This window comes from Dipodomys spectabilis, unplaced genomic scaffold (genome assembly GCF_019054845.1).
Source record: "Dipodomys spectabilis isolate Male_0828 unplaced genomic scaffold, ASM1905484v1 ptg000002l, whole genome shotgun sequence".
Classification (NCBI taxonomy): domain Eukaryota; kingdom Metazoa; phylum Chordata; class Mammalia; order Rodentia; family Heteromyidae; genus Dipodomys; species Dipodomys spectabilis.
The window spans coordinates 46,508,162-46,515,358 of NW_024870679.1; the positions used below are offsets into that span (position 1 = coordinate 46,508,162).

General features: G+C 45.7%; 1 protein-coding gene across 1 annotated transcript in view; it reads right to left on the bottom strand.

The window, feature by feature from the left end:
- Rhbdl2 (rhomboid like 2) overlaps positions 1 to 6,885 on the bottom strand; it is a 48,377-nt gene extending 41,492 nt beyond the window's left edge. The window contains exon 1 of the mRNA XM_042681264.1: positions 6,595 to 6,885. The gene's annotated coding sequence lies outside the window, so the exon portion shown is untranslated. The remainder of the gene's footprint in view (positions 1 to 6,594) is intronic.
- Between the last annotated feature and the right edge of the window lie 312 nt (positions 6,886 to 7,197).

Genomic DNA, 7,197 nt, shown 5'->3' on the forward strand with positions numbered 1-7,197 from the left:
ATTCAGCCTTGATGTGGCCAGGGAACTCAGGAGACTGGACTATAGATTGGGCTGGGTGTACCCCACTGCGGTCCAGCTGAGCATGGCTGGAGGCTTTTGGGTGGTTGTTGCTAGGCAACCTGGGTAATTGGCAAGGCAACAGATTAGGCTACTGGGCCTCCTTCATCACACTGCAGACTGTCATTATGCCTTGGTTCAGAGCCCACAGCAATCTCTCTGTGGTCATAGCCTGAAAGGATGCTTTTTTAGCTACAGAAATTTAAGAACTAGCTTTTCAATATTATAGGCTTGTGGTTTGGGTTGTTTTTCTTTTTGCTCCATTTCTGAAGACACATTTGGAATAAATAGGCAGGAGAATTTTTTTTCTTAATGCCTTCACAAACCCCAGTTCCCAAAAGTTTTCTTTTCTTCTGAAGCAAAACCCACTTGCCTTCCATATTGAGGGCAACTCAGGTAGAGACACTCACTCTCCTTTCTGACTGTTTTCTAGGCTTACTGGGAGTTAAAAGCTCCTTTCTAACCAAGCACTGGTAGCTGATACCTGTAATCCCAGCTACTCAAAAAGCTGAGATCTGAGGATCAAAGTTGGCCTGAGCAGGAGACTCCATGAGATTCTTATCTCCAATTAACCACCAAGAAGCCAGAAGTGGAATTGTAGTTCAAGCCTTAAGAGACAAAACTAAAGCCAGGTGCCAGTGGCTCATGCCTGTAATCCTAGCTACTCAGGAGACTGAGATCTGAGAATCAGGGTTCAAAGCCAGCCTGGGCAGCAAAGTTTGTGAGACTCTTTTTATTTTTTTTTTTTTGGGGGGGTCCGGTCTTGGGGCCTGACCTCTGGGCCTGGGCGCTGTCCATCAGCTCTTCAGCTCAAAGCTAGCGCTCTACCACTTGAGGCACAGCACCACTTCCAGCTTTTTTCTTTTTGCTTATGTGGTGCTGAGGAATCGAACCCAGAGCCTCAGGCATGCAAGGCAAGTGTTCTACCACTGAGCCACCTTCCCAGCCCCTGTGAGACTCTTATCTGCAATTAACCACCAGAAAACCATAAGTGGTACAGTGGCTCAAGCAGTAGAGCACTCACCTTGGAAGAGCTCAGGGACAGTGCCCAGGCCCAGAGTTCAAGCCCCACAACCAACAGAAAGAGAGAGAGACAGACAGACAGACAGAGAGACAGAGAGAGAGAGAGAGAGAGAGAGAGAGAGGGAGAGGGAGAGGGAGAGGGAGAGGGAGAGAGAGAAGCTAAGGGACAGCACCCAGGTCCTGAGTTCAAGCCCTAGTACCAGCATAAAAAGATAAAAATTAAAGCTCCTTCCTTGAATTTCCACTGTTCTGCTGTGATTCAGAGTGGAAAGACCCAAGGTTCAAGTGGTGTGCAGAATAGTTTCTTTCATGTCTCTCCTATTCAAAGACCATCATAATTCTACCTCTCCCAGTACAGAACCTCTTTCATGTATGGTATTCACCCTGTGAAGACATCATGGTTATTCCCCATTTTCCAAATAAACAACGAAGGCAAAAAGACCACGATGGTTACAAAGCAGGAGCACAAGTCCAGTTACCTAAGACCAGATTCTGGGGCTGGAGATGTAGCTCTGTAGTAAAACATGTGCCTAACAAGTACAAGGCTCTGAGTTCAAACCTTAGTACTGCCAGAAAGAGAGAAGTCAGGGGAGGGAGACAATATTCTAGGTCACTCCACATGGAGCTATTAACACATTCCATAGATTTATGCATTACTCAGGGGCCTGAGACCTGAAGGACCACAGTTCAAAACCAGCCTGGACAGAAAAGCCTGACTCCATTTCTAAATAATCAACAAAAAGCAGGGCTAGAGGTATGGCTCAAGAAGTAGAGCATCAGCTATGAATGGAGGTCTGATACCAATATAAAAAAATAATAAAGGTTTGTGCTTTTTTTGGGGGGGTGGTCATGGGGATTGAACTCAGAGCATGGGCAACATTTCTGAGCTTTTGCACTCAAGGCCAGCACACTTCTAGTTTTCTGATGGTTAATTGGAGATAACACTCTCACAGACTTTCCTGCCCCAACTGGCTTTGAACTGCAATCCTCAGACCTCAGCCTCCTGAGTAGGTAGGAGGTGTGAGCCACGGGTACCTGGCAAAGGTTATTTTTCCTGCATAAAAAAAAAAAAAAAAAAAAAAAAAACAGAAAAAGAAAAGAAATATATTCTAGAAGAATCACCCAAAAGCAGACTATTTAAATGAGCAGATCTAGGGGAAACAAAGCAGGAGGCTACAATGCTTGATAAGAAATGTGCTCATTATCTTACCCACGTAATTGTAACCCCTCTGTACAGTATTTTCACAATAAAAATATATTTAAAAAATAAATGAGCAGATCTATCTAACACAGCAAAGAATGGAGCTAAGAAAACCCCAAAAATGTTTTTCCTCCATGATTCAAAGGAATTACTTCTGATTAATATCAATCTATGGTCCTACTTCAGTCCTTGAAGTAAGGAGATAAAATCATTGCTTGTATTAGAAACTTTCATTTTTTCCAAAAAAGCTTTCATTGCCTCATCTACAATGCTTCTAAAATAGTAGTCCTTTACTAATAACCAACTTTCACGGTTTGCCTAAGACTAGAAGTTTCTTAGGATATGTAATTTCCAGTGCTCAGGACCATCCTGGAAAAATTAAGAATGCTTGGTCACCCTGTCCTGGACCATCTGAGATGAAGGTGGATGGGTCTACCCCCTACCCTGGGGTAGACCTCACAAGAGATTCATCTAATGATCCTGCTTGTCTTGGTTCACCCCAGATCACTGGGCTCAGCCTCGCTAGTGAGGGCCTGAATGCTGGGGCTGTTTAATAGCTAGCAGAGACTAAACACTTTTGCCCTAAAGATTTGGATTCAGAGGACCAGGGCTCCCATCTTGCCTAGCAATTAGCTCACGTTTTTTAAGAACTCTCCCAGGAAAGTCTTACATACACCACATTTTGATAAACCACCAAATTCTTATGTGATGCACATGCATTGGATGTGCTTCACTGAATGTGTTGTATGTCTTAGGCTTCTGGAAAGAGATGGAAGCGTGGAAAAAGGCTATACACAATCCTATTCTGGGCGCCTCCTCAGCAAAGAATAATGACCTATAAGTTGTTCCAACATAGTATACTATGATTTAGATTAAAAAGTAGGTCAACACCATCACAGCGGTTATAGCTCTTCAGTTGCCAGAAGCCATGTGGTAGACTACAGATGGTGTACATTATTTTCGATTCCTCCCACTGAGACATGGGGTTGGTTTCTTCTCCCCTTAAATTATAGGACTAGCCCTGTGACTGGGTCTAACCAACATAACATGGCAGAAGAAGTGCTGAGTACCTTCCAGGGTTAGGTTCTTTAGAAATGCTCCCTCTTTGAAGCTTGACCTTAGATAAAAATTTGACTACCTGGGACCACCATGCTTTGAGGAAGCCCAACCCACCCACAGGGAGACAGAGGCTATGCAGAAGAGCACCAAGATGCCTGACCCACGAATGAAACTTCTTGGACCTCCCAACCAAGAGCACAGCCAAGTGATTGACCCCAGCTAAGAGCACATGGAGCAGAAGAGCTCAGCTGAACCCTTCTCAAATTCTTTACAAACTGGGTCATGGCAACATTACATGGTGGATGTTTTAGGTCACTAGATTTCGGAGTGATTTGTTATATAGCAATAGCTACCAATACACCTCATCAGGACAGAATGTCATCTCACATCTTGCCTTGACATTAACCTCGGTCATCCTTGTGTCCCTCTATAAGACAGAATAGACTGCTAAGTCTCGCCTGAAGCAGTCTCCCAAAGTAGTCTCTACCTCTACTTGAAAGCTTCCAAGGCTCACATCTGTAATCTTAGCTACTCAGGCGGCTAAGATCTGAGGATCACCGTTCAAAAAAAGCTCAAGTAGATAAATCCAAGAGACTCATATCTCCAACTAACTAGCAAAAAGTCAGAAGTGGAGCTATGGCTCACTTGGCAGAGCACCAGCTTTGAGTGGCAAAAGCTAAGGGACCGAGCCTAAGCACGGAGTTCAAGCCATAGTACTGGCACAAAAACAAACAAACAAAAACACAATTCTAAAGGAATTCAAAGTATCTATACTAAACTCATTTGGTCCCATAGGAAATAGTGAGAATCTACTTTGCAAATTTGGTACTAGAAATAAATAAATTTATTTTTCAGTAAAACCCTTACAACAGTGTCTAGAACATAATTAGTATCAAATATATATTTTTATTTTATTTTATTTTGCTGGTCCTGGGGCTTGAACTCAGGGCCTGTTCACTGTTCCTGAGCCCTTTTGCTCAAGGCTAGTGCTCTACCACTTGAGCCACAGCTCCACTTCTGGCTTTTTGTGATTAATTGAAGATAAGAGTCTCATGGATTTTCATGCCTGGGCTTAATTCAAAGTGATCCTCAGAAGTCAATCTTTTGAGTTAGCTAGGATTATAGGTGTGAGTCACTGGCACCAGGTTCAAATAAATATTTTTAAATAAATGCTATAAGTCTATAGTAAGCCATGGCCTCCTCTGTTTTAGCTTACCTAATCTCATTTGTTTTTTCTTTGAACAAAGCATCTCCCATTTTCCTTTTGTACAGTGTGCCACAGAAAGACTAAGGAGGGGCCCGGAATGTGTCTAAGTGCTTGCCTAACATGCATGAAGCCCTCGGTTTGATACCTCAGTACCACATAAACAGAAAAAGCCGGAAATGGTGCTGTGGCTTAAGTGGAAGGGTGCTAGCCTTGAGCAAAAGAAGCTCAGGGACAGGCCCTGAATTCAAGCCCCAGGACAGGCCAAAAAAAAAAAAAAGACTAAGGATGGAGAGAGGTATGCCTTCTTTCGTAAAGCCAAAGACAGACAATGAAAATTGAGCTCAAAGGAGAATTTGCAAGGATCTTGACAAGCTGACTGCTTTTAGGAAACTACCTAGAAACAGGTTTCTCCAAAGCTTCACTTTTAGGACCACAGGCATAACACACAAACCCTGCCTGGGCACCTACGAAAGTGGCTCTGATCCCTGGCAGCCTATCCTCAACTCCATCTCTTTCTCTCTTACAAAGCACATGGGATTTTGCAAGCAGAATACAAATGTGAATTATTCCTTGCACTCACAGTTTTCTGTCCTCAGCCTCTCAAATGCTATGATTATATCTCTCCAGGCTGGATTACCTGGCCCAAGATAATGTGTTTCAAAGCCTTTCATAGTTCTTAGCACTTGCTTAGTTTGAGTGTGTAAACTGAGAAACAACCGAAGGTTTTAGATCCATGCTGGTCTAGTGCTTTTCCCTTCCATCTCCCTCTATGTTTATCATTTCCTCCATTTCCCCCAGCTCCCATAGTTTAGTTCTATGTTTATAAATCCCACCTAGGTAAACTTAAAAAGATGCCTGAAAAAGATCAGGAGTTGCCCAGTAATGTTGCCTATACCCCCTAGGTTACTCAGGAGGCTGAAATCTGAGGACTAAAGTTCAATTTCAAAGCCAGAGCAGGAAAATCGATGAGATTCTTATCTCCAATTAATCTCTTGTCTCCAATGAATCACCAAGAGTGGGAAGTAAAACTGTGGCTCAGGTGGTAGAGTGCCAGCCTTGAGCCAGCGCTTAGGCCTTGAGTTCAAGCTCTAGTGTTCGCACACACCTGCATACACACACAAACACATATACACAGGCGCACACACACCCAAGTTGTAAGGCAAGGGAGGGGCCAATTAGAAAAGGGCTTGGCAGTGGGGAGGGGGTGGGGGGCAGGGAGGCAATCAAAGAAGGAGAGAGTACAGATGTTTAGCATCTGTGCCTGGCACCCGACTTGGGTGCTCTGCACATTTTATTTCTCATCATCTCCATAAAAGTACCATTTATTAGTTCAGCAATCCGAGCCCCTAGTAAGTACACAGGAGATGTGTATGTAGGAATCTGACTCGATTCCAAAGTAATTTCCACCATGCCAAGCTTGTTGCCCACCAATTTATAGATCCCCCTCCTTCCCTCAGTTCCCCAGACAATCCAAGTATATGCTCAAATAAAGAAAAAAAATTAATAAATGGCTGGACTGACTGCACCAGGAAGAAGGAAGCAGAGAAGTAAAACTGGAAGACAGCATGCTGCCTCCTGGCAGTGCCCAGCGGGGGACAGAGGTTGGCAGAACACAAGGGCTATAAAAGCTGACACAATGGCACGAAGAAAAAATTGGGAGTACAGCTGGGGATGTACCCAGAAGACTAAATCCTACATTCCAACCCTTGCATTTCCTGCCCCCCAAAGACTGGGAGTTAAAGGGATCCAAAACATGATCGAGAAGCAGAAAACCAGTGAAGGGGAACGGAATTACCCAGTCATCTCCCCCATCCCCGTTTCCCTGGGGAAGATAGTCCCCGACTCCAGGCCCCGCACACTGGCAACTTTTAAAACGAAAGTTGCATAAGACAAAGCATCCGCTCCAGGTTACTCCGGAAGGGAGGGAGGTTACCCGGCGGCAGCCAGCTTTTACACTGTGGCTCTTCCGGACATCACCTCCTCCCCCTGATCCCAGCCTCCCCTTACAACTCCCCCCCCCCCCCCCCACCCTTGCTGGGCATCTCACCTCGGGAGGCCGAGGCAGGGACCGCCCGGGCTGCACAGACTGGTCCCCGTCTTCCAGGTGTCCTGGGCCAATGGATCTCCCTGCTGCTCCAAGATCCCGCCCTGCTAGGTGCCCCTCTGTCCCTCCCTGAACTAAAATCTTCCAGACAGGTTCCTAAAGTGGACAGGGCTTAGGAGGAGAGAGCCTGAGGAAATCCCCTCCTTGCCTTGTGGCCAGGCCTGGGCTGGGCTGAGCTGGGCCAGCCTGCTCTGCAGTCTCACTCCTGGGCTGGCCCTGGATGAATGAGTCCTCCCTCTCTGCCTTGCTTGGGTCTGTGCCAAGGAGCCTGTGACAGCCTCCCTTGCACTTTCTCCTGGGCACAGCTCTCTATGACTCCTCTACACCCAGTCCTGCTTCCTGGTTGGGCCTCTGCCTCCCCCCTCCTCCTCAGCACTCTGGGAAAGGCCTCAACAGAATGGTCTCTGTCACTCTGCATGGTGCTCTGGTCTGAAGCCAACCTAGTGCTGGGCACCAGGCACGGATGACTTAATAGCTCTGGGCAGAGGCTTAGTCACAAGCCCCCTGGGCTCTGTCCACCACATTGGTTGTACTTTGGTCCTTGTT